The following is a 27856-nucleotide window of genomic DNA, read 5'->3' on the forward strand; positions in this document are numbered from 1 at the left end:
AGGTGCTTTATGAACACAGCTTCTTCTCATTTCAGCTGTGAGCAATCAGTCAGATTCAGAAGCGCCCTCCACCCGAAAAGCCTGAAGGTGTGCACTGAAGAGGGCCTTGCTACCGGAATAAACCAGGGAACCAGTAACCAGCCATGCCAGTGCTGTGTCTAGCAGTGGGATAAGGAGACCAAAAGCTGAGGAGGCTCCCGAGACATCCACAGCACCAGCCGTTCCTGTCTTTTCATTTCAGCAGCAGTGATCCGCGCCTTTTTTCTCTGCGGACGCCATACCAAGGCAAGCATGGAGGCCGCTCAGCTCACTTTGGCAATTAGGAGCACATTCAACACCACACGCATTATCCAGCAGTATATGCAGCACCAGAACCTGGCAAAGCGATACCGGGCGAGGAGGCGACGTCAGCGCGGTCACGTGAGTGATCAGGACATGTACACAGATTTCTCTAAGAGCATGGGCCCTGCCAATGCGTGCATCATGGTGCTAATGGGGCAGGTTCATGCTGTGGAACGCCGATTCTGGGCTCGGGAAACAAGCACAGACTGGTGGGACCGCATAGTGTTGCAGGTCTGGGACGATTCCCAGCGGTTGCGAAACTTTCGCATGCGTAAGGGCACTTTCATGGAACTTTGTGACTTGCTTTCCCCTGCCCTGAAGCGCATGAATTCCAGGATGAGAGCAGCCCTCACAGTTGAGAAGCGAATGGCGATAGCCCTGTGGAAGCTTGCAATGCCAGAAAGGTACCGGTCAGTTGGGAATCAATTTGGAGTGGGCAAATCTACTGTTGGGGCTGCTGTGATGCAAGTATCCCACGCAATCAAAGATCTGCTGATATCAAGGGTAGTGAGCCGGGGAAATGTGCAGGTCATAGTGGATGGCTTTGCTGCAATGGGATTCCCTAACTGTGGTGGGGCCATAGACGGAACCCATATCCCTAGCTTGGCACCGGAGCACCAAGCTGCCGAGTACATAAACCGCAAGGGGTACTTTTCGATAGTGCTGCAAGCGCTGGTGGATCACAAGGGACGTTTCACCAACATCAACGTGGGATGGCCGGGAAAGGTACATGACGCTCGCATCTTCAGGAACTCTGGTCTGTTTCAAAAGCTGCAGGAAGGGACTTTATTCCCAGGCTAGAAAATAAATGTTGGGGATGTTGAAATGCCTATAGTTATCCTTGGGGACCCAGCCTACCCCTTAATGCCATGGCTCATGAAGCCGTAGACAGGCAGCCTGGACAGTAGTCAGGAGCTGTTCAACTACAGACTGAGCAAGTGCAGAATGGTGGTAGAATGTGCATTTGGACGTTTAAAGGCGTGCTGGCGCAGTTTATTGACTCGCTTAGACCGCAACAAAACCAATATTCCCACTGTTATTACAGCTTGCTGTGTGCTCCACAATATCTGTGAGAGTAAGGGGGAGACGTTTATGGCGGGGTGAGAGGTTGAGGCAAATCGCCTGGCTGCTGGTTACGCACAGCCAGACACCAGGGCGGTTAGATGAGCACAGGAGGGCGCGGTACACATCAGAGAAGCTTTGAAAACCAGTTTCATGACTGGCCAGGCTACGGTGTGAAAGTTCTGTTTGTTTCTCCTTGATGAACCCCCCCCCCGCCCCTTTGTTTACTCTACTTCCGTGTAAGCTAACCACCCTCCCCGCCTCCCTTCGATCACCGCTTGCAGAGGCAATAAAGTCATTGTTGCTTCACATTCATGCATTCTTTATTCATTCATCACACAAATAAGGGGATGACTACCAAGGTAGCCCAGGAGGGGTGGTGGAGGAGGGAAGCAAAATGCCATACAGCACTTTAAAAGTTTACAACTTTAAAATTTATTGAATGCCAGCCTTCTTTTTGGGGGGCAATCCTCTGAGGGGGAGTGGCTGGTTGGCCGGAGGCCCCCCCCCCACCGCGTTCTTGGGCGTCTGGGTGTGGAGGCTATGGAACTTGGGGAGGAGGGCGGTTGGTTACAGAGGGGCTGCAGTGGCAGTCTGTGCTCCAGCTGCCTTTGCTGCAGCTCAACCATACACTGGAGCATACTGGTTTGGTCCTCCAGCAGCCTCAGCATTGAATCCTGCCTCCTCTCATCACGCTGCCACCACATTTGAGCTTCAGCCCACCACTTATTCGCTTCAGCCTCCTGGTCATTTTGTGCTTTCCTGCACTCTGACATTATTTGCCTCCACGCATTCGCCTGTGCTCTGTCAGTGCAGGAGGATAGCATGAGCTCGGAGAACATTTCATCTCGAGTGCATTTTTTTTCCTTTCTAATCTTCACTAGCCTCTGGGAAGGAGAAGCTCCTGTGATCATTGAAACACATGCAGCTGGTGGAGAAAAAAAAAGGGACAGCAGTATTTAAAAGACAAATTTTATAAAACAGTGGCTACACTCTTTCAGGGTAAATCTTGCTGTTAACAAAAAGAAAAGGAGTACTTGTGGCACCTTAGAGACTAATCAATTTATTTCAGCATAAACTTTCGTGAGCTACAGCTCACTTCATCGGATGCATACTGTGGAAACTGCAGAAGACATTATATACACAGAGACCATGAAACAATACCTCCTCCCACCCCACTCTCCTGCTGGTAATAGCTTATCTAAAGTGATCACTCTCCTTACAATGTGTATGATAATCAAGTTGGGCCATTTCCAGCACAAATCCAGGTTTTCTCACCCTCCGCCCCCCCAGCCCCCCAGACTCACTCTCCTGCTGGTAATAGCCCATCCAAAGTGACCACTCTCTTTACAATGTGTATGATAATCAAGGTTGGCCATTTCCAGCACAAATCCAGGTTTTCTCACACACCCCCCCCCACCTACACAGAGCCCAGCTAAACTGCACAGAGCCAACAAAACGGTTCCTTACACATGGATTATTATGGCATTAAACTGTACTCCTGCTGGATTTCAAGGAACGCCCTGCTCAGCAATAGCTCTGCCCATGTTGTTATTATTATGTGCTATTTGTATTACAGTAGCACCTCGAAGCACCACCTGAGATCAAATGCAGCCAAGTAACTTCACCTCTTTGTGCTTCTACATCAGCCTCTAGCCATTGGCCGCTAGGAGGACACTTTCCCTGGGGGCCACATTACCCCATAGGTCACTGTTGGTGATGGGCTACTGGACTGGGTAGACCAGTGGCCTGATCAGGGTTGGCAAATACCATGTCCTGTAGCAGTCAAACAAAGCTTCTTCTCTCATTCATGCCAACATCCCCAAGCATGCAGAATATACTGACACTCTTTTTTTTTTTTTTTTACTGTGTTTTGTTCTTCACCATTAAAACAATGAAGCCAAAGATGTCTGTGATTGGTTCGGTCACAGAGATCCCCTTGGGACTGTCACCTGATGTGCTTAAATTACCTCTGAGCCCATTTTCCCTGCCAGCTTGGGACGCCAGAACTCCTCGGGACTCCTTGACACACTAGCCTGCTGCAACAAAGGTCCAGGTTCTGGGCCAACCCCCAAAGCTGCAGACTTTAACTAAAAACAGCTCAGCAGGCTACATGTCCCCAGCACCCAGACACCCAGCTCCCAATGGGATCCAAACCCCAAAGAAATCTGTTTTACTCTGTATAAAGCTTATACAGGGTAAATTCATAAATTGTTCACCCTCTATATAAATGATAGAGAGATATGCACAGCTGTTTGCTCCCGCGGGTATTAATCACTTACTCTGGGTTTATTAATAAACAAAAGTAATTTTATTAAGTATAAAAAGTAGAATTTAAGTGGTTTCAAGTAATAACAGAACAGAACAAAGTAATTCACCAAGCAAAATAAAACAAAACACACAAGTCTAAACCTAGTACATTAAGAAACTGATTACAGCTACTATCTCATCCTCAAAGATGTTCCAATAAGCTTCTTTCATAGACTAGACTCCTTCCGAGTCTGGGCCTAATCCTTTCTCCTGGTACAGTCCTTGTTAGTTCCGGTGGTAAGCAGGTGTTTTCTCATGACTAGCAGCCCCCTTTGTCCTGCTACTCCCCCTTTTATGACTTTGGCACAAGGTGGGAATCTTTTGTGTCTGTTTGTCCCCACCCCCACCCCATCAATGGAAAAGTACAAGGATTACGATGGATTCCAGTATCTACATGTCACTGTAAAACCCCTAGTCTACATTCTTTCTGGGTTGGCCCACACGTACACAGGAAGGTTTGCAGGTAAATAAAACATTTACAGCAAATTGTCCTAGTCAATCGGAGCCATCAAGATATTAAACCACCATTAATGGCCCATATTTTGCGTAATTCCAATAGGACCTCAGAGTTATACTTCATATTTCTAGCTTCAGATACAAGAATGATACGTGCAAACAAATAGGAGGAATATATTCAGTAGGTTATAACCTTTGTTATGATACCTTAATTTATGAGTCCTGAATTTAGGATGGAAGAATCCCTTGCACCGCTACAGACTAGGGACCGAATGGCTAGGCAGCAGTTCTGGAGAAAAAGCCCTACGGGTTAACAGTGGACGAGAAGCTGCATATGAGTCAACAGTGAGCCCTTGTTGCCAAGAAGCTTAACGGCATTTTGGACTGTATAAGTAGGGGCATTGCCAGCAGAACGAGGGATGTGATCTTCCCCTCTATTCGACATTGGTGAGGCCTCATCTGGAGGACCGTGTCCAGTTCTGGGCCCCACACTACAAGAAGGATGTGAAAAAATTGGAAAGCATCCAGCGGAGGGCAACAAAAATGATTAGGGGACTGGAACACATAACTTATGAGGAGAGGCTGAGGGAACTGGGATTGTTTAGTCTGCGGAAGAGAAGAATGAGGGGGGATTTGATAGCTGCTTTCAACTACCTAAAAGACTTTCATTGTCATCAATTGGCTATGGATTGGTTTCCTTCCCACCAGTCTCGGAAGAAGGCCATGTCCCCTTCCTTCAGAGACACTAAAGGAGCTAAAATGAATGCATGGTTCTAAAATATTCAGGGAGGGAATTCTGATGAGACATTTGTGGGCTATATCTTCTGCTGCTAATGTAGCATCTCTCTCTCTCTCTCTCTCTCTCTCTATATATATATATATATATAATCAGATTAGAATAAGGCTAGTGATAGCTGAAAGAACTAATTTCTAACTGTAACATCCACATTAGGATTCTTCCATCCTAAATGCAGGACTCTGCATTTGTCCTAGTTGAACCTCATCAGAATCCATAAGTGCTCCACTTAAACTGAAATTCACTAATGTGAGGACCTCTTAAGTCTCATGTAAGGCCTATTTTACCTGGAACTTAGATGTTGCACTGGTGTTGTGCTGACCCTCTGCAAAGGAGTGAATTTCACCCAAGCAGAGGATTTTAGTCCTGTGATCAGAAGATGTGAGCGTTTTGGTGACATCCTCTGTGAGGGCTTCAGTCCTGTGTGAGGAATGTAGAGTTAAAGGGACCCATTGTCTCTGTTCATCATTGAACCTATGAATCCCCCTGGCTTTGCCGGGGATGCTTGGAAACACTGCAGACAGACTGAGGCTGCCAGTAAGTATTGTCATAGGGCAGTGTTAGTGGCGTTTCCAACCAGATTCCATTATAAAGGCCTATTGGAACTCACCACTTATAATTTTGGCCTGGAAATGTGCTTTGAAAGCCACCAGATTTGCTCAAAAGGCGAACAAGAACATGTTTCATGTGCCAGGGAAAGGCACAGGCTTGTAAAACTAAACTGGCTCTTTAGGAAGAGAACTATTGACAGAGGTGCTGCCACTGCATCTTGCCTTCTTGCCATGTGCACACAGACTGGCTTGCTGGTGTCTCCTCCATACTCTTTCCTCCTGTAACCTGTGTGCCTCCCTATTTTCAATGTAGGTTGCTACAGTTTAATACTGCTTTGTCTCTGTGCAACTCAGTGAGCAGAAGGATGGTCCAGTGGTTAGGGTCCTTGCCTAGAACTTGGAGAGCTCCATTCACTTCCCTCCTCTACTGCAGACTTTCTGTATGGCCTTAGACAAGACCCTTAGTCCCTGTGTGCATCAGTTCCCCATCTGAAAAATGAGGGTAACAGCACTTCCCTGTCCGTTGAGGACATGAAAGACTACACCAGTAATGGGGGACCAGCTTGGTACCACAGATAGAATAACAAGCTGGTATTCAAACTTTATATGTAGCTACATTTCCTTGAAGGCTCATGTGTTGGCTGTAGCTGAAGGTAAACATGGTTTATGATTAAGGAATATTCTAAATGATTTTTGTTGCACACGCTTTTGGGGCCAGATCCAAATTCAGTGGGAGTTATCGGCCCAAATTGCTCTCATTATGAAAATGGGAAGTTTGTTCTTTGCCATAGATTTCAGAGGCAGCAGAATCAGGCCCCTTACTGGCTAATTAGATCTGATAAAGAACACGAGATTGTTTCTATTGTTGATATAAGGTTATTTCATGGCTGTGTTTCAGAGCTGAAGAACCGGGGTTTCCATCACTACTCTGTTGCTGGGTGTTAGGGTCTGATCCATAGCCCATTGATGACAAAGAAAGTCTTTTAGGCGCAGTTACTCACAGGTATCTTAGGAGCCTAACTCCCATTAAAATCAGTGGGAGACCGAAAGACTTTTGAGGGCCTTCCTTGCTTTTGGTGAGCATTTTGGCGAGGTGATAGCTTTTCCCAAGCTATTGGTGCCAGGCTCAGCATTAAGGTTGATTTCTTTTTCGTTAGCTCCTTTTGTTACAGCAAAAAGAAAGGGGAGCGAGAGCCTCATGCGTTCACATTTTTAGGGACATCTAGTACTTTTTTTGAAAATATTGATGAATTTGAAGAAGGGCTTTGTGAGATTAAACAACACGGAAACAAGGTAGAATATTGAATTCTAAAAGATGGTCTCTTTTTTCCTTAAGTTTGGTATGGTTCTTCTCTTATTCTTTCATATGAATATTCCTTTCTCTAATGGCTCGAGGAGGAAATATTCTTTCTGATATCTAATCTACTTGTGTCATTTCTTAATTCCAGCTTCTGTCTTAATGTTATGCCTCTATCCGGAGTCTGAAAAGGTCCGTCTTTACATTTCTTTCCCTTCTGTAGATTTTTACTTGCTTTTAGGCCCTGATCTAGCAACGTGCTTAAGCATGTCCTTAACTTTAAGCATATGTGTAGTCCCAATTCATAGGGACTACTTATGTGCTTAAAATTAAGCTTGTGGATAAGTGCTTGGTCTGATTAGGGCCTAAAGCCCTTCTAATATCATAATTAGAGCACTGATTTACTTTCCTTTATTTTATTTTATTTTATTTTATTTGGTCTTGCAATTGATGTGCTTTTCTCTGAACTGGGTCTCCTGGTTACACCACCACCATAGGGGCACTCTCCTGTTTCTCAGAATGTAGACACAAAGATGGGGCTTGCTCTGAAACAGCTGACTCTCCTTCTTCATGGATCATCAACATAGAAAAGCAGTTGCCAAGCTCTCTCCAAATCTTCAGTGTCCCTCCCCTCTTGAGCAGTCTGGAAAGCTAGAGCGCTACAGTCACCTGCTTATCCAGCAGGTGGCAGACTATTGTATAGCAAGCACTAGCCTGAAATGTCTCTGAATTCTGGTAGACTACGTGACATTGGACAGACAGTGCTTTATGTGTAACAGATAGGTGATGCTTCTCACGCCCAGTTTAATCAGTTACACAGAGAATTGATGGGATTCTCCAATCTTCTCTGTGATAGTAATTACTTTTTACAGTATTTATATTTCAGTAGCACCTCGGCACCCGATGCATGGACCCAAGAATTGCTGTGCCAGGTGCTTTATGAACACAGCTTCTTCTCATTTCAGCTGTGAGCAATCAGTCAGATTCAGAAGCACCCTCCACCCGAAAAGCCTGAAGGTGTGCACTGAAGAGGGCCTTGCTACCGGAATAAACCAGGGAACCAGTAACCAGCCATGCCAGTGCTGTGTCTAGCAGTGGGATAAGGAGACCAAAAGCTGAGGAGGCTCCCGAGACATCCACAGCACCAGCCGTTCCTGTCTTTTCATTTCAGCAGCAGTGATCCGCGCCTTTTTTCTCTGCGGACGCCATACCAAGGCAAGCATGGAGGCCGCTCAGCTCACTTTGGCAATTAGGAGCACATTCAACACCACACGCATTATCCAGCAGTATATGCAGCACCAGAACCTGGCAAAGCGATACCGGGCGAGGAGGCGACGTCAGCGCGGTCACGTGAGTGATCAGGACATGTACACAGATTTCTCTAAGAGCATGGGCCCTGCCAATGCGTGCATCATGGTGCTAATGGGGCAGGTTCATGCTGTGGAACGCCGATTCTGGGCTCGGGAAACAAGCACAGACTGGTGGGACCGCATAGTGTTGCAGGTCTGGGACGATTCCCAGCGGTTGCGAAACTTTCGCATGCGTAAGGGCACTTTCATGGAACTTTGTGACTTGCTTTCCCCTGCCCTGAAGCGCATGAATTCCAGGATGAGAGCAGCCCTCACAGTTGAGAAGCGAATGGCGATAGCCCTGTGGAAGCTTGCAATGCCAGAAAGGTACCGGTCAGTTGGGAATCAATTTGGAGTGGGCAAATCTACTGTTGGGGCTGCTGTGATGCAAGTATCCCACGCAATCAAAGATCTGCTGATATCAAGGGTAGTGAGCCGGGGAAATGTGCAGGTCATAGTGGATGGCTTTGCTGCAATGGGATTCCCTAACTGTGGTGGGGCCATAGACGGAACCCATATCCCTAGCTTGGCACCGGAGCACCAAGCTGCCGAGTACATAAACCGCAAGGGGTACTTTTCGATAGTGCTGCAAGCGCTGGTGGATCACAAGGGACGTTTCACCAACATCAACGTGGGATGGCCGGGAAAGGTACATGACGCTCGCATCTTCAGGAACTCTGGTCTGTTTCAAAAGCTGCAGGAAGGGACTTTATTCCCAGGCTAGAAAATAAATGTTGGGGATGTTGAAATGCCTATAGTTATCCTTGGGGACCCAGCCTACCCCTTAATGCCATGGCTCATGAAGCCGTAGACAGGCAGCCTGGACAGTAGTCAGGAGCTGTTCAACTACAGACTGAGCAAGTGCAGAATGGTGGTAGAATGTGCATTTGGACGTTTAAAGGCGTGCTGGCGCAGTTTATTGACTCGCTTAGACCGCAACAAAACCAATATTCCCACTGTTATTACAGCTTGCTGTGTGCTCCACAATATCTGTGAGAGTAAGGGGGAGACGTTTATGGCGGGGTGAGAGGTTGAGGCAAATCGCCTGGCTGCTGGTTACGCACAGCCAGACACCAGGGCGGTTAGATGAGCACAGGAGGGCGCGGTACACATCAGAGAAGCTTTGAAAACCAGTTTCATGACTGGCCAGGCTACGGTGTGAAAGTTCTGTTTGTTTCTCCTTGATGAACCCCCCCGCCCCTTTGTTTACTCTACTTCCGTGTAAGCTAACCACCCTCCCCGCCTCCCTTCGATCACCGCTTGCAGAGGCAATAAAGTCATTGTTGCTTCACATTCATGCATTCTTTATTCATTCATCACACAAATAAGGGGATGACTACCAAGGTAGCCCAGGAGGGGTGGTGGAGGAGGGAAGCAAAATGCCATACAGCACTTTAAAAGTTTACAACTTTAAAATTTATTGAATGCCAGCCTTCTTTTTGGGGGGCAATCCTCTGAGGGGGAGTGGCTGGTTGGCCGGAGGCCCCCCCCCACCGCGTTCTTGGGCGTCTGGGTGTGGAGGCTATGGAACTTGGGGAGGAGGGCGGTTGGTTTCAGAGGGGCTGCAGTGGCAGTCTGTGCTCCAGCTGCCTTTGCTGCAGCTCAACCATACACTGGAGCATACTGGTTTGGTCCTCCAGCAGCCTCAGCATTGAATCCTGCCTCCTCTCATCACGCTGCCACCACATTTGAGCTTCAGCCCACCACTTATTCGCTTCAGCCTCCTGGTCATTTTGTGCTTTCCTGCACTCTGACATTATTTGCCTCCACGCATTCGCCTGTGCTCTGTCAGTGCAGGAGGATAGCATGAGCTCGGAGAACATTTCATCTCGAGTGCATTTTTTTTCCTTTCTAATCTTCACTAGCCTCTGGGAAGGAGAAGCTCCTGTGATCATTGAAACACATGCAGCTGGTGGAGAAAAAAAAAGGGACAGCAGTATTTAAAAGACAAATTTTATAAAACAGTGGCTACACTCTTTCAGGGTAAATCTTGCTGTTAACAAAAAGAAAAGGAGTACTTGTGGCACCTTAGAGACTAATCAATTTATTTCAGCATAAACTTTCGTGAGCTACAGCTCACTTCATCGGATGCATACTGTGGAAACTGCAGAAGACATTATATACACAGAGACCATGAAACAATACCTCCTCCCACCCCACTCTCCTGCTGGTAATAGCTTATCTAAAGTGATCACTCTCCTTACAATGTGTATCATAATCAAGTTGGGCCATTTCCAGCACAAATCCAGGTTTTCTCACCCTCCGCCCCCCCAGCCCCCCAGACTCACTCTCCTGCTGGTAATAGCCCATCCAAAGTGACCACTCTCTTTACAATGTGTATGATAATCAAGGTTGGCCATTTCCAGCACAAATCCAGGTTTTCTCACACACCCCCCCCCACCTACACAGAGCCCAGCTAAACTGCACAGAGCCAACAAAACGGTTCCTTACACATGGATTATTATGGCATTAAACTGTACTCGTGCTGGATTTCAAGGAACGCCCTGCTCAGCAATAGCTCTGCCCATGTTGTTATTATTATGTGCTATTTGTATTACAGTAGCACCTCGAAGCACCACCTGAGATCAAATGCAGCCAAGTAACTTCACCTCTTTGTGCTTCTACATCAGCCTCTAGCCATTGGCCGCTAGGAGGACACTTTCCCTGGGGGCCACATTACCCCATAGGTCACTGTTGGTGATGGGCTACTGGACTGGGTAGACCAGTGGCCTGATCAGGGTTGGCAAATACCATGTCCTGTAGCAGTCAAACAAAGCTTCTTCTCTCATTCATGCCAACATCCCCAAGCATGCAGAATATACTGACACTCTTTTTTTTTTTTTTTTACTGTGTTTTGTTCTTCACCATTAAAACAATGAAGCCAAAGATGTCTGTGATTGGTTCGGTCACAGAGATCCCCTTGGGACTGTCACCTGATGTGCTTAAATTACCTCTGAGCCCATTTTCCCTGCCAGCTTGGGACGCCAGAACTCCTCGGGACTCCTTGACACACTAGCCTGCTGCAACAAAGGTCCAGGTTCTGGGCCAACCCCCAAAGCTGCAGACTTTAACTAAAAACAGCTCAGCAGGCTACATGTCCCCAGCACCCAGACACCCAGCTCCCAATGGGATCCAAACCCCAAAGAAATCTGTTTTACTCTGTATAAAGCTTATACAGGGTAAATTCATAAATTGTTCACCCTCTATATAAATGATAGAGAGATATGCACAGCTGTTTGCTCCCGCGGGTATTAATCACTTACTCTGGGTTTATTAATAAACAAAAGTAATTTTATTAAGTATAAAAAGTAGAATTTAAGTGGTTTCAAGTAATAACAGAACAGAACAAAGTAATTCACCAAGCAAAATAAAACAAAACACACAAGTCTAAACCTAGTACATTAAGAAACTGATTACAGCTACTATCTCATCCTCAAAGATGTTCCAATAAGCTTCTTTCATAGACTAGACTCCTTCCGAGTCTGGGCCTAATCCTTTCTCCTGGTACAGTCCTTGTTAGTTCCGGTGGTAAGCAGGTGTTTTCTCATGACTAGCAGCCCCCTTTGTCCTGCTACTCCCCCTTTTATGACTTTGGCACAAGGTGGGAATCTTTTGTGTCTGTTTGTCCCCACCCCCACCCCATCAATGGAAAAGTACAAGGATTACGATGGATTCCAGTATCTACATGTCACTGTAAAACCCCTAGTCTACATTCTTTCTGGGTTGGCCCACACGTACACAGGAAGGTTTGCAGGTAAATAAAACATTTACAGCAAATTGTCCTAGTCAATCGGAGCCATCAAGATATTAAACCACCATTAATGGCCCATATTTTGCGTAATTCCAATAGGACCTCAGAGTTATACTTCATATTTCTAGCTTCAGATACAAGAATGATACGTGCAAACAAATAGGAGGAATATATTCAGTAGGTTATAACCTTTGTTATGATACCTTAATTTATGAGTCCTGAATTTAGGATGGAAGAATCCCTTGCACCGCTACAGACTAGGGACCGAATGGCTAGGCAGCAGTTCTGGAGAAAAAGCCCTACGGGTTAACAGTGGACGAGAAGCTGCATATGAGTCAACAGTGAGCCCTTGTTGCCAAGAAGCTTAACGGCATTTTGGACTGTATAAGTAGGGGCATTGCCAGCAGAACGAGGGATGTGATCTTCCCCTCTATTCGACATTGGTGAGGCCTCATCTGGAGGACCGTGTCCAGTTCTGGGCCCCACACTACAAGAAGGATGTGAAAAAATTGGAAAGCATCCAGCGGAGGGCAACAAAAATGATTAGGGGACTGGAACACATAACTTATGAGGAGAGGCTGAGGGAACTGGGATTGTTTAGTCTGCGGAAGAGAAGAATGAGGGGGGATTTGATAGCTGCTTTCAACTACCTAAAAGACTTTCATTGTCATCAATTGGCTATGGATTGGTTTCCTTCCCACCAGTCTCGGAAGAAGGCCATGTCCCCTTCCTTCAGAGACACTAAAGGAGCTAAAATGAATGCATGGTTCTAAAATATTCAGGGAGGGAATTCTGATGAGACATTTGTGGGCTATATCTTCTGCTGCTAATGTAGCATCTCTCTCTCTCTCTCTCTCTCTATATATATATATATATATAATCAGATTAGAATAAGGCTAGTGATAGCTGAAAGAACTAATTTCTAACTGTAACATCCACATTAGGATTCTTCCATCCTAAATGCAGGACTCTGCATTTGTCCTAGTTGAACCTCATCAGAATCCATAAGTGCTCCACTTAAACTGAAATTCACTAATGTGAGGACCTCTTAAGTCTCATGTAAGGCCTATTTTACCTGGAACTTAGATGTTGCACTGGTGTTGTGCTGACCCTCTGCAAAGGAGTGAATTTCACCCAAGCAGAGGATTTTAGTCCTGTGATCAGAAGATGTGAGCGTTTTGGTGACATCCTCTGTGAGGGCTTCAGTCCTGTGTGAGGAATGTAGAGTTAAAGGGACCCATTGTCTCTGTTCATCATTGAACCTATGAATCCCCCTGGCTTTGCCGGGGATGCTTGGAAACACTGCAGACAGACTGAGGCTGCCAGTAAGTATTGTCATAGGGCAGTGTTAGTGGCGTTTCCAACCAGATTCCATTATAAAGGCCTATTGGAACTCACCACTTATAATTTTGGCCTGGAAATGTGCTTTGAAAGCCACCAGATTTGCTCAAAAGGCGAACTAAACTGGCTCTTTAGGAAGAGAACTATTGACAGAGGTGCTGCCACTGCATCTTGCCTTCTTGCCATGTGCACACAGACTGGCTTGCTGGTGTCTCCTCCATACTCTTTCCTCCTGTAACCTGTGTGCCTCCCTATTTTCAATGTAGGTTGCTACAGTTTAATACTGCTTTGTCTCTGTGCAACTCAGTGAGCAGAAGGATGGTCCAGTGGTTAGGGTCCTTGCCTAGAACTTGGAGAGCTCCATTCACTTCCCTCCTCTACTGCAGACTTTCTGTATGGCCTTAGACAAGACCCTTAGTCCCTGTGTGCATCAGTTCCCCATCTGAAAAATGAGGGTAACAGCACTTCCCTGTCCGTTGAGGACATGAAAGACTACACCAGTAATGGGGGACCAGCTTGGTACCACAGATAGAATAACAAGCTGGTATTCAAACTTTATATGTAGCTACATTTCCTTGAAGGCTCATGTGTTGGCTGTAGCTGAAGGTAAACATGGTTTATGATTAAGGAATATTCTAAATGATTTTTGTTGCACACGCTTTTGGGGCCAGATCCAAATTCAGTGGGAGTTATCGGCCCAAATTGCTCTCATTATGAAAATGGGAAGTTTGTTCTTTGCCATAGATTTCAGAGGCAGCAGAATCAGGCCCCTTACTGGCTAATTAGATCTGATAAAGAACACGAGATTGTTTCTATTGTTGATATAAGGTTATTTCATGGCTGTGTTTCAGAGCTGAAGAACCGGGGTTTCCATCACTACTCTGTTGCTGGGTGTTAGGGTCTGATCCATAGCCCATTGATGACAAAGAAAGTCTTTTAGGCGCAGTTACTCACAGGTATCTTAGGAGCCTAACTCCCATTAAAATCAGTGGGAGACCGAAAGACTTTTGAGGGCCTTCCTTGCTTTTGGTGAGCATTTTGGCGAGGTGATAGCTTTTCCCAAGCTATTGGTGCCAGGCTCAGCATTAAGGTTGATTTCTTTTTCGTTAGCTCCTTTTGTTACAGCAAAAAGAAAGGGGAGCGAGAGCCTCATGCGTTCACATTTTTAGGGACATCTAGTACTTTTTTTGAAAATATTGATGAATTTGAAGAAGGGCTTTGTGAGATTAAACAACACGGAAACAAGGTAGAATATTGAATTCTAAAAGATGGTCTCTTTTTTCCTTAAGTTTGGTATGGTTCTTCTCTTATTCTTTCATATGAATATTCCTTTCTCTAATGGCTCGAGGAGGAAATATTCTTTCTGATATCTAATCTACTTGTGTCATTTCTTAATTCCAGCTTCTGTCTTAATGTTATGCCTCTATCCGGAGTCTGAAAAGGTCCGTCTTTACATTTCTTTCCCTTCTGTAGATTTTTACTTGCTTTTAGGCCCTGATCTAGCAACGTGCTTAAGCATGTCCTTAACTTTAAGCATATGTGTAGTCCCAATTCATAGGGACTACTTATGTGCTTAAAATTAAGCTTGTGGATAAGTGCTTGGTCTGATTAGGGCCTAAAGCCCTTCTAATATCATAATTAGAGCACTGATTTACTTTCCTTTATTTTATTTTATTTTATTTTATTTGGTCTTGCAATTGATGTGCTTTTCTCTGAACTGGGTCTCCTGGTTACACCACCACCATAGGGGCACTCTCCTGTTTCTCAGAATGTAGACACAAAGATGGGGCTTGCTCTGAAACAGCTGACTCTCCTTCTTCATGGATCATCAACATAGAAAAGCAGTTGACAAGCTCTCTCCAAATCTTCAGTGTCCCTCCCCTCTTGAGCAGTCTGGAAAGCTAGAGCGCTACAGTCACCTGCTTATCCAGCAGGTGGCAGACTATTGTATAGCAAGCACTAGCCTGAAATGTCTCTGAATTCTGGTAGACTACGTGACATTGGACAGACAGTGCTTTATGTGTAACAGATAGGTGATGCTTCTCACGCCCAGTTTAATCAGTTACACAGAGAATTGATGGGATTCTCCAATCTTCTCTGTGATAGTAATTACTTTTTACAGTATTTATATTTCAGTAGCACCTCGGCACCCGATGCATGGACCCAAGAATTGCTGTGCCAGGTGCTTTATGAACACAGCTTCTTCTCATTTCAGCTGTGAGCAATCAGTCAGATTCAGAAGCGCCCTCCACCCGAAAAGCCTGAAGGTGTGCACTGAAGAGGGCCTTGCTACCGGAATAAACCAGGGAACCAGTAACCAGCCATGCCAGTGCTGTGTCTAGCAGTGGGATAAGGAGACCAAAAGCTGAGGAGGCTCCCGAGACATCCACAGCACCAGCCGTTCCTGTCTTTTCATTTCAGCAGCAGTGATCCGCGCCTTTTTTCTCTGCGGACGCCATACCAAGGCAAGCATGGAGGCCGCTCAGCTCACTTTGGCAATTAGGAGCACATTCAACACCACACGCATTATCCAGCAGTATATGCAGCACCAGAACCTGGCAAAGCGATACCGGGCGAGGAGGCGACGTCAGCGCGGTCACGTGAGTGATCAGGACATGTACACAGATTTCTCTAAGAGCATGGGCCCTGCCAATGCGTGCATCATGGTGCTAATGGGGCAGGTTCATGCTGTGGAACGCCGATTCTGGGCTCGGGAAACAAGCACAGACTGGTGGGACCGCATAGTGTTGCAGGTCTGGGACGATTCCCAGCGGTTGCGAAACTTTCGCATGCGTAAGGGCACTTTCATGGAACTTTGTGACTTGCTTTCCCCTGCCCTGAAGCGCATGAATTCCAGGATGAGAGCAGCCCTCACAGTTGAGAAGCGAATGGCGATAGCCCTGTGGAAGCTTGCAATGCCAGAAAGGTACCGGTCAGTTGGGAATCAATTTGGAGTGGGCAAATCTACTGTTGGGGCTGCTGTGATGCAAGTATCCCACGCAATCAAAGATCTGCTGATATCAAGGGTAGTGAGCCGGGGAAATGTGCAGGTCATAGTGGATGGCTTTGCTGCAATGGGATTCCCTAACTGTGGTGGGGCCATAGACGGAACCCATATCCCTAGCTTGGCACCGGAGCACCAAGCTGCCGAGTACATAAACCGCAAGGGGTACTTTTCGATAGTGCTGCAAGCGCTGGTGGATCACAAGGGACGTTTCACCAACATCAACGTGGGATGGCCGGGAAAGGTACATGACGCTCGCATCTTCAGGAACTCTGGTCTGTTTCAAAAGCTGCAGGAAGGGACTTTATTCCCAGGCTAGAAAATAAATGTTGGGGATGTTGAAATGCCTATAGTTATCCTTGGGGACCCAGCCTACCCCTTAATGCCATGGCTCATGAAGCCGTAGACAGGCAGCCTGGACAGTAGTCAGGAGCTGTTCAACTACAGACTGAGCAAGTGCAGAATGGTGGTAGAATGTGCATTTGGACGTTTAAAGGCGTGCTGGCGCAGTTTATTGACTCGCTTAGACCGCAACAAAACCAATATTCCCACTGTTATTACAGCTTGCTGTGTGCTCCACAATATCTGTGAGAGTAAGGGGGAGACGTTTATGGCGGGGTGAGAGGTTGAGGCAAATCGCCTGGCTGCTGGTTACGCACAGCCAGACACCAGGGCGGTTAGATGAGCACAGGAGGGCGCGGTACACATCAGAGAAGCTTTGAAAACCAGTTTCATGACTGGCCAGGCTACGGTGTGAAAGTTCTGTTTGTTTCTCCTTGATGAACCCCCCCCGGCCCTTTGTTTACTGTACTTCCGTGTAAGCTAACCACCCTCCCCGCCTCCCTTCGATCACCGCTTGCAGAGGCAATAAAGTCATTGTTGCTTCACATTCATGCATTCTTTATTCATTCATCACACAAATAAGGGGATGACTACCAAGGTAGCCCAGGAGGGGTGGTGGAGGAGGGAAGCAAAATGCCATACAGCACTTTAAAAGTTTACAACTTTAAAATTTATTGAATGCCAGCCTCCTTTTTGGGGGGCAATCCTCTGAGGGGGAGTGGCTGGTTGGCCGGAGGCCCCCCCCCCCACCGCGTTCTTGGGCGTCTGGGTGTGGAGGCTATGGAACTTGGGGAGGAGGGCGGTTGGTTACAGAGGGGCTGCAGTGGCAGTCTGTGCTCCAGCTGCCTTTGCTGCAGCTCAACCATACACTGGAGCATACTGGTTTGGTCCTCCAGCAGCCTCAGCATTGAATCCTGCCTCCTCTCATCACGCTGCCACCACATTTGAGCTTCAGCCCACCACTTATTCGCTTCAGCCTCCTGGTCATTTTGTGCTTTCCTGCACTCTGACATTATTTGCCTCCACGCATTCGCCTGTGCTCTGTCAGTGCAGGAGGATAGCATGAGCTCGGAGAACATTTCATCTCGAGTGCATTTTTTTTCCTTTCTAATCTTCACTAGCCTCTGGGAAGGAGAAGCTCCTGTGATCATTGAAACACATGCAGCTGGTGGAGAAAAAAAAAGGGACAGCAGTATTTAAAAGACAAATTTTATAAAACAGTGGCTACACTCTTTCAGGGTAAATCTTGCTGTTAACAAAAAGAAAAGGAGTACTTGTGGCACCTTAGAGACTAATCAATTTATTTCAGCATAAACTTTCGTGAGCTACAGCTCACTTCATCGGATGCATACTGTGGAAACTGCAGAAGACATTATATACACAGAGACCATGAAACAATACCTCCTCCCACCCCACTCTCCTGCTGGTAATAGCTTATCTAAAGTGATCACTCTCCTTACAATGTGTATCATAATCAAGTTGGGCCATTTCCAGCACAAATCCAGGTTTTCTCACCCTCCGCCCCCCCAGCCCCCCAGACTCACTCTCCTGCTGGTAATAGCCCATCCAAAGTGACCACTCTCTTTACAATGTGTATGATAATCAAGGTTGGCCATTTCCAGCACAAATCCAGGTTTTCTCACACACACCCCCCCCACCTACACAGAGCCCAGCTAAACTGCACAGAGCCAACAAAACGGTTCCTTACACATGGATTATTATGGCATTAAACTGTACTCGTGCTGGATTTCAAGGAACGCCCTGCTCAGCAATAGCTCTGCCCATGTTGTTATTATTATGTGCTATTTGTATTACAGTAGCACCTCGAAGCACCACCTGAGATCAAATGCAGCCAAGTAACTTCACCTCTTTGTGCTTCTACATCAGCCTCTAGCCATTGGCCGCTAGGAGGACACTTTCCCTGGGGGCCACATTACCCCATAGGTCACTGTTGGTGATGGGCTACTGGACTGGGTAGACCAGTGGCCTGATCAGGGTTGGCAAATACCATGTCCTGTAGCAGTCAAACAAAGCTTCTTCTCTCATTCATGCCAACATCCCCAAGCATGCAGAATATACTGACACTCTTTTTTTTTTTTTTTTACTGTGTTTTGTTCTTCACCATTAAAACAATGAAGCCAAAGATGTCTGTGATTGGTTCGGTCACAGAGATCCCCTTGGGACTGTCACCTGATGTGCTTAAATTACCTCTGAGCCCATTTTCCCTGCCAGCTTGGGACGCCAGAACTCCTCGGGACTCCTTGACACACTAGCCTGCTGCAACAAAGGTCCAGGTTCTGGGCCAACCCCCAAAGCTGCAGACTTTAACTAAAAACAGCTCAGCAGGCTACATGTCCCCAGCACCCAGACACCCAGCTCCCAATGGGATCCAAACCCCAAAGAAATCTGTTTTACTCTGTATAAAGCTTATACAGGGTAAATTCATAAATTGTTCACCCTCTATATAAATGATAGAGAGATATGCACAGCTGTTTGCTCCCGCGGGTATTAATCACTTACTCTGGGTTTATTAATAAACAAAAGTAATTTTATTAAGTATAAAAAGTAGAATTTAAGTGGTTTCAAGTAATAACAGAACAGAACAAAGTAATTCACCAAGCAAAATAAAACAAAACACACAAGTCTAAACCTAGTACATTAAGAAACTGATTACAGCTACTATCTCATCCTCAAAGATGTTCCAATAAGCTTCTTTCATAGACTAGACTCCTTCCGAGTCTGGGCCTAATCCTTTCTCCTGGTACAGTCCTTGTTAGTTCCGGTGGTAAGCAGGTGTTTTCTCATGACTAGCAGCCCCCTTTGTCCTGCTACTCCCCCTTTTATGACTTTGGCACAAGGTGGGAATCTTTTGTGTCTGTTTGTCCCCACCCCCACCCCATCAATGGAAAAGTACAAGGATTACGATGGATTCCAGTATCTACATGTCACTGTAAAACCCCTAGTCTACATTCTTTCTGGGTTGGCCCACACGTACACAGGAAGGTTTGCAGGTAAATAAAACATTTACAGCAAATTGTCCTAGTCAATCGGAGCCATCAAGATATTAAACCACCATTAATGGCCCATATTTTGCGTAATTCCAATAGGACCTCAGAGTTATACTTCATATTTCTAGCTTCAGATACAAGAATGATACGTGCAAACAAATAGGAGGAATATATTCAGTAGGTTATAACCTTTGTTATGATACCTTAATTTATGAGTCCTGAATTTAGGATGGAAGAATCCCTTGCACCGCTACAGACTAGGGACCGAATGGCTAGGCAGCAGTTCTGGAGAAAAAGCCCTACGGGTTAACAGTGGACGAGAAGCTGCATATGAGTCAACAGTGAGCCCTTGTTGCCAAGAAGCTTAACGGCATTTTGGACTGTATAAGTAGGGGCATTGCCAGCAGAACGAGGGATGTGATCTTCCCCTCTATTCGACATTGGTGAGGCCTCATCTGGAGGACCGTGTCCAGTTCTGGGCCCCACACTACAAGAAGGATGTGAAAAAATTGGAAAGCATCCAGCGGAGGGCAACAAAAATGATTAGGGGACTGGAACACATAACTTATGAGGAGAGGCTGAGGGAACTGGGATTGTTTAGTCTGCGGAAGAGAAGAATGAGGGGGGATTTGATAGCTGCTTTCAACTACCTAAAAGACTTTCATTGTCATCAATTGGCTATGGATTGGTTTCCTTCCCACCAGTCTCGGAAGAAGGCCATGTCCCCTTCCTTCAGAGACACTAAAGGAGCTAAAATGAATGCATGGTTCTAAAATATTCAGGGAGGGAATTCTGATGAGACATTTGTGGGCTATATCTTCTGCTGCTAATGTAGCATCTCTCTCTCTCTCTCTCTCTCTCTCTATATATATATATATATATAATCAGATTAGAATAAGGCTAGTGATAGCTGAAAGAACTAATTTCTAACTGTAACATCCACATTAGGATTCTTCCATCCTAAATGCAGGACTCTGCATTTGTCCTAGTTGAACCTCATCAGAATCCATAAGTGCTCCACTTAAACTGAAATTCACTAATGTGAGGACCTCTTAAGTCTCATGTAAGGCCTATTTTACCTGGAACTTAGATGTTGCACTGGTGTTGTGCTGACCCTCTGCAAAGGAGTGAATTTCACCCAAGCAGAGGATTTTAGTCCTGTGATCAGAAGATGTGAGCGTTTTGGTGACATCCTCTGTGAGGGCTTCAGTCCTGTGTGAGGAATGTAGAGTTAAAGGGACCCATTGTCTCTGTTCATCATTGAACCTATGAATCCCCCTGGCTTTGCCGGGGATGCTTGGAAACACTGCAGACAGACTGAGGCTGCCAGTAAGTATTGTCATAGGGCAGTGTTAGTGGCGTTTCCAACCAGATTCCATTATAAAGGCCTATTGGAACTCACCACTTATAATTTTGGCCTGGAAATGTGCTTTGAAAGCCACCAGATTTGCTCAAAAGGCGAACAAGAACATGTTTCATGTGCCAGGGAAAGGCACAGGCTTGTAAAACTAAACTGGCTCTTTAGGAAGAGAACTATTGACAGAGGTGCTGCCACTGCATCTTGCCTTCTTGCCATGTGCACACAGACTGGCTTGCTGGTGTCTCCTCCATACTCTTTCCTCCTGTAACCTGTGTGCCTCCCTATTTTCAATGTAGGTTGCTACAGTTTAATACTGCTTTGTCTCTGTGCAACTCAGTGAGCAGAAGGATGGTCCAGTGGTTAGGGTCCTTGCCTAGAACTTGGAGAGCTCCATTCACTTCCCTCCTCTACTGCAGACTTTCTGTATGGCCTTAGACAAGACCCTTAGTCCCTGTGTGCATCAGTTCCCCATCTGAAAAATGAGGGTAACAGCACTTCCCTGTCCGTTGAGGACATGAAAGACTACACCAGTAATGGGGGACCAGCTTGGTACCACAGATAGAATAACAAGCTGGTATTCAAACTTTATATGTAGCTACATTTCCTTGAAGGCTCATGTGTTGGCTGTAGCTGAAGGTAAACATGGTTTATGATTAAGGAATATTCTAAATGATTTTTGTTGCACACGCTTTTGGGGCCAGATCCAAATTCAGTGGGAGTTATCGGCCCAAATTGCTCTCATTATGAAAATGGGAAGTTTGTTCTTTGCCATAGATTTCAGAGGCAGCAGAATCAGGCCCCTTACTGGCTAATTAGATCTGATAAAGAACACGAGATTGTTTCTATTGTTGATATAAGGTTATTTCATGGCTGTGTTTCAGAGCTGAAGAACCGGGGTTTCCATCACTACTCTGTTGCTGGGTGTTAGGGTCTGATCCATAGCCCATTGATGACAAAGAAAGTCTTTTAGGCGCAGTTACTCACAGGTATCTTAGGAGCCTAACTCCCATTAAAATCAGTGGGAGACCGAAAGACTTTTGAGGGCCTTCCTTGCTTTTGGTGAGCATTTTGGCGAGGTGATAGCTTTTCCCAAGCTATTGGTGCCAGGCTCAGCATTAAGGTTGATTTCTTTTTCGTTAGCTCCTTTTGTTACAGCAAAAAGAAAGGGGAGCGAGAGCCTCATGCGTTCACATTTTTAGGGACATCTAGTACTTTTTTTGAAAATATTGATGAATTTGAAGAAGGGCTTTGTGAGATTAAACAACACGGAAACAAGGTAGAATATTGAATTCTAAAAGATGGTCTCTTTTTTCCTTAAGTTTGGTATGGTTCTTCTCTTATTCTTTCATATGAATATTCCTTTCTCTAATGGCTCGAGGAGGAAATATTCTTTCTGATATCTAATCTACTTGTGTCATTTCTTAATTCCAGCTTCTGTCTTAATGTTATGCCTCTATCCGGAGTCTGAAAAGGTCCGTCTTTACATTTCTTTCCCTTCTGTAGATTTTTACTTGCTTTTAGGCCCTGATCTAGCAACGTGCTTAAGCATGTCCTTAACTTTAAGCATATGTGTAGTCCCAATTCATAGGGACTACTTATGTGCTTAAAATTAAGCTTGTGGATAAGTGCTTGGTCTGATTAGGGCCTAAAGCCCTTCTAATATCATAATTAGAGCACTGATTTACTTTCCTTTATTTTATTTTATTTTATTTTATTTGGTCTTGCAATTGATGTGCTTTTCTCTGAACTGGGTCTCCTGGTTACACCACCACCATAGGGGCACTCTCCTGTTTCTCAGAATGTAGACACAAAGATGGGGCTTGCTCTGAAACAGCTGACTCTCCTTCTTCATGGATCATCAACATAGAAAAGCAGTTGCCAAGCTCTCTCCAAATCTTCAGTGTCCCTCCCCTCTTGAGCAGTCTGGAAAGCTAGAGCGCTACAGTCACCTGCTTATCCAGCAGGTGGCAGACTATTGTATAGCAAGCACTAGCCTGAAATGTCTCTGAATTCTGGTAGACTACGTGACATTGGACAGACAGTGCTTTATGTGTAACAGATAGGTGATGCTTCTCACGCCCAGTTTAATCAGTTACACAGAGAATTGATGGGATTCTCCAATCTTCTCTGTGATAGTAATTACTTTTTACAGTATTTATATTTCAGTAGCACCTCGGCACCCGATGCATGGACCCAAGAATTGCTGTGCCAGGTGCTTTATGAACACAGCTTCTTCTCATTTCAGCTGTGAGCAATCAGTCAGATTCAGAAGCGCCCTCCACCCGAAAAGCCTGAAGGTGTGCACTGAAGAGGGCCTTGCTACCGGAATAAACCAGGGAACCAGTAACCAGCCATGCCAGTGCTGTGTCTAGCAGTGGGATAAGGAGACCAAAAGCTGAGGAGGCTCCCGAGACATCCACAGCACCAGCCGTTCCTGTCTTTTCATTTCAGCAGCAGTGATCCGCGCCTTTTTTCTCTGCGGACGCCATACCAAGGCAAGCATGGAGGCCGCTCAGCTCACTTTGGCAATTAGGAGCACATTCAACACCACACGCATTATCCAGCAGTATATGCAGCACCAGAACCTGGCAAAGCGATACCGGGCGAGGAGGCGACGTCAGCGCGGTCACGTGAGTGATCAGGACATGTACACAGATTTCTCTAAGAGCATGGGCCCTGCCAATGCGTGCATCATGGTGCTAATGGGGCAGGTTCATGCTGTGGAACGCCGATTCTGGGCTCGGGAAACAAGCACAGACTGGTGGGACCGCATAGTGTTGCAGGTCTGGGACGATTCCCAGCGGTTGCGAAACTTTCGCATGCGTAAGGGCACTTTCATGGAACTTTGTGACTTGCTTTCCCCTGCCCTGAAGCGCATGAATTCCAGGATGAGAGCAGCCCTCACAGTTGAGAAGCGAATGGCGATAGCCCTGTGGAAGCTTGCAATGCCAGAAAGGTACCGGTCAGTTGGGAATCAATTTGGAGTGGGCAAATCTACTGTTGGGGCTGCTGTGATGCAAGTATCCCACGCAATCAAAGATCTGCTGATATCAAGGGTAGTGAGCCGGGGAAATGTGCAGGTCATAGTGGATGGCTTTGCTGCAATGGGATTCCCTAACTGTGGTGGGGCCATAGACGGAACCCATATCCCTAGCTTGGCACCGGAGCACCAAGCTGCCGAGTACATAAACCGCAAGGGGTACTTTTCGATAGTGCTGCAAGCGCTGGTGGATCACAAGGGACGTTTCACCAACATCAACGTGGGATGGCCGGGAAAGGTACATGACGCTCGCATCTTCAGGAACTCTGGTCTGTTTCAAAAGCTGCAGGAAGGGACTTTATTCCCAGGCTAGAAAATAAATGTTGGGGATGTTGAAATGCCTATAGTTATCCTTGGGGACCCAGCCTACCCCTTAATGCCATGGCTCATGAAGCCGTAGACAGGCAGCCTGGACAGTAGTCAGGAGCTGTTCAACTACAGACTGAGCAAGTGCAGAATGGTGGTAGAATGTGCATTTGGACGTTTAAAGGCGTGCTGGCGCAGTTTATTGACTCGCTTAGACCGCAACAAAACCAATATTCCCACTGTTATTACAGCTTGCTGTGTGCTCCACAATATCTGTGAGAGTAAGGGGGAGACGTTTATGGCGGGGTGAGAGGTTGAGGCAAATCGCCTGGCTGCTGGTTACGCACAGCCAGACACCAGGGCGGTTAGATGAGCACAGGAGGGCGCGGTACACATCAGAGAAGCTTTGAAAACCAGTTTCATGACTGGCCAGGCTACGGTGTGAAAGTTCTGTTTGTTTCTCCTTGATGAACCCCCCCCGGCCCTTTGTTTACTGTACTTCCGTGTAAGCTAACCACCCTCCCCGCCTCCCTTCGATCACCGCTTGCAGAGGCAATAAAGTCATTGTTGCTTCACATTCATGCATTCTTTATTCATTCATCACACAAATAAGGGGATGACTACCAAGGTAGCCCAGGAGGGGTGGTGGAGGAGGGAAGCAAAATGCCATACAGCACTTTAAAAGTTTACAACTTTAAAATTTATTGAATGCCAGCCTTCTTTTTGGGGGGCAATCCTCTGAGGGGGAGTGGCTGGTTGGCCGGAGGCCCCCCCCCCCACCGCGTTCTTGGGCGTCTGGGTGTGGAGGCTATGGAACTTGGGGAGGAGGGCGGTTGGTTACAGAGGGGCTGCAGTGGCAGTCTGTGCTCCAGCTGCCTTTGCTGCAGCTCAACCATACACTGGAGCATACTGGTTTGGTCCTCCAGCAGCCTCAGCATTGAATCCTGCCTCCTCTCATCACGCTGCCACCACATTTGAGCTTCAGCCCACCACTTATTCGCTTCAGCCTCCTGGTCATTTTGTGCTTTCCTGCACTCTGACATTATTTGCCTCCACGCATTCGCCTGTGCTCTGTCAGTGCAGGAGGATAGCATGAGCTCGGAGAACATTTCATCTCGAGTGCATTTTTTTTCCTTTCTAATCTTCACTAGCCTCTGGGAAGGAGAAGCTCCTGTGATCATTGAAACACATGCAGCTGGTGGAGAAAAAAAAAGGGACAGCAGTATTTAAAAGACAAATTTTATAAAACAGTGGCTACACTCTTTCAGGGTAAATCTTGCTGTTAACAAAAAGAAAAGGAGTACTTGTGGCACCTTAGAGACTAATCAATTTATTTCAGCATAAACTTTCGTGAGCTACAGCTCACTTCATCGGATGCATACTGTGGAAACTGCAGAAGACATTATATACACAGAGACCATGAAACAATACCTCCTCCCACCCCACTCTCCTGCTGGTAATAGCTTATCTAAAGTGATCACTCTCCTTACAATGTGTATCATAATCAAGTTGGGCCATTTCCAGCACAAATCCAGGTTTTCTCACCCTCCGCCCCCCCAGCCCCCCAGACTCACTCTCCTGCTGGTAATAGCCCATCCAAAGTGACCACTCTCTTTACAATGTGTATGATAATCAAGGTTGGCCATTTCCAGCACAAATCCAGGTTTTCTCACACACACACCCCCCACCTACACAGAGCCCAGCTAAACTGCACAGAGCCAACAAAACGGTTCCTTACACATGGATTATTATGGCATTAAACTGTACTCGTGCTGGATTTCAAGGAACGCCCTGCTCAGCAATAGCTCTGCCCATGTTGTTATTATTATGTGCTATTTGTATTACAGTAGCACCTCGAAGCACCACCTGAGATCAAATGCAGCCAAGTAACTTCACCTCTTTGTGCTTCTACATCAGCCTCTAGCCATTGGCCGCTAGGAGGACACTTTCCCTGGGGGCCACATTACCCCATAGGTCACTGTTGGTGATGGGCTACTGGACTGGGTAGACCAGTGGCCTGATCAGGGTTGGCAAATACCATGTCCTGTAGCAGTCAAACAAAGCTTCTTCTCTCATTCATGCCAACATCCCCAAGCATGCAGAATATACTGACACTCTTTTTTTTTTTTTTTTACTGTGTTTTGTTCTTCACCATTAAAACAATGAAGCCAAAGATGTCTGTGATTGGTTCGGTCACAGAGATCCCCTTGGGACTGTCACCTGATGTGCTTAAATTACCTCTGAGCCCATTTTCCCTGCCAGCTTGGGACGCCAGAACTCCTCGGGACTCCTTGACACACTAGCCTGCTGCAACAAAGGTCCAGGTTCTGGGCCAACCCCCAAAGCTGCAGACTTTAACTAAAAACAGCTCAGCAGGCTACATGTCCCCAGCACCCAGACACCCAGCTCCCAATGGGATCCAAACCCCAAAGAAATCTGTTTTACTCTGTATAAAGCTTATACAGGGTAAATTCATAAATTGTTCACCCTCTATATAAATGATAGAGAGATATGCACAGCTGTTTGCTCCCGCGGGTATTAATCACTTACTCTGGGTTTATTAATAAACAAAAGTAATTTTATTAAGTATAAAAAGTAGAATTTAAGTGGTTTCAAGTAATAACAGAACAGAACAAAGTAATTCACCAAGCAAAATAAAACAAAACACACAAGTCTAAACCTAGTACATTAAGAAACTGATTACAGCTACTATCTCATCCTCAAAGATGTTCCAATAAGCTTCTTTCATAGACTAGACTCCTTCCGAGTCTGGGCCTAATCCTTTCTCCTGGTACAGTCCTTGTTAGTTCCGGTGGTAAGCAGGTGTTTTCTCATGACTAGCAGCCCCCTTTGTCCTGCTACTCCCCCTTTTATGACTTTGGCACAAGGTGGGAATCTTTTGTGTCTGTTTGTCCCCACCCCCACCCCATCAATGGAAAAGTACAAGGATTACGATGGATTCCAGTATCTACATGTCACTGTAAAACCCCTAGTCTACATTCTTTCTGGGTTGGCCCACACGTACACAGGAAGGTTTGCAGGTAAATAAAACATTTACAGCAAATTGTCCTAGTCAATCGGAGCCATCAAGATATTAAACCACCATTAATGGCCCATATTTTGCGTAATTCCAATAGGACCTCAGAGTTATACTTCATATTTCTAGCTTCAGATACAAGAATGATACGTGCAAACAAATAGGAGGAATATATTCAGTAGGTTATAACCTTTGTTATGATACCTTAATTTATGAGTCCTGAATTTAGGATGGAAGAATCCCTTGCACCGCTACAGACTAGGGACCGAATGGCTAGGCAGCAGTTCTGGAGAAAAAGCCCTACGGGTTAACAGTGGACGAGAAGCTGCATATGAGTCAACAGTGAGCCCTTGTTGCCAAGAAGCTTAACGGCATTTTGGACTGTATAAGTAGGGGCATTGCCAGCAGAACGAGGGATGTGATCTTCCCCTCTATTCGACATTGGTGAGGCCTCATCTGGAGGACCGTGTCCAGTTCTGGGCCCCACACTACAAGAAGGATGTG

Source organism: Lepidochelys olivacea (assembly GCF_965140295.1).
Source record: "Lepidochelys olivacea isolate rLepOli2 genome assembly, chromosome: 10".
NCBI lineage: Eukaryota > Metazoa > Chordata > Testudines > Cheloniidae > Lepidochelys > Lepidochelys olivacea.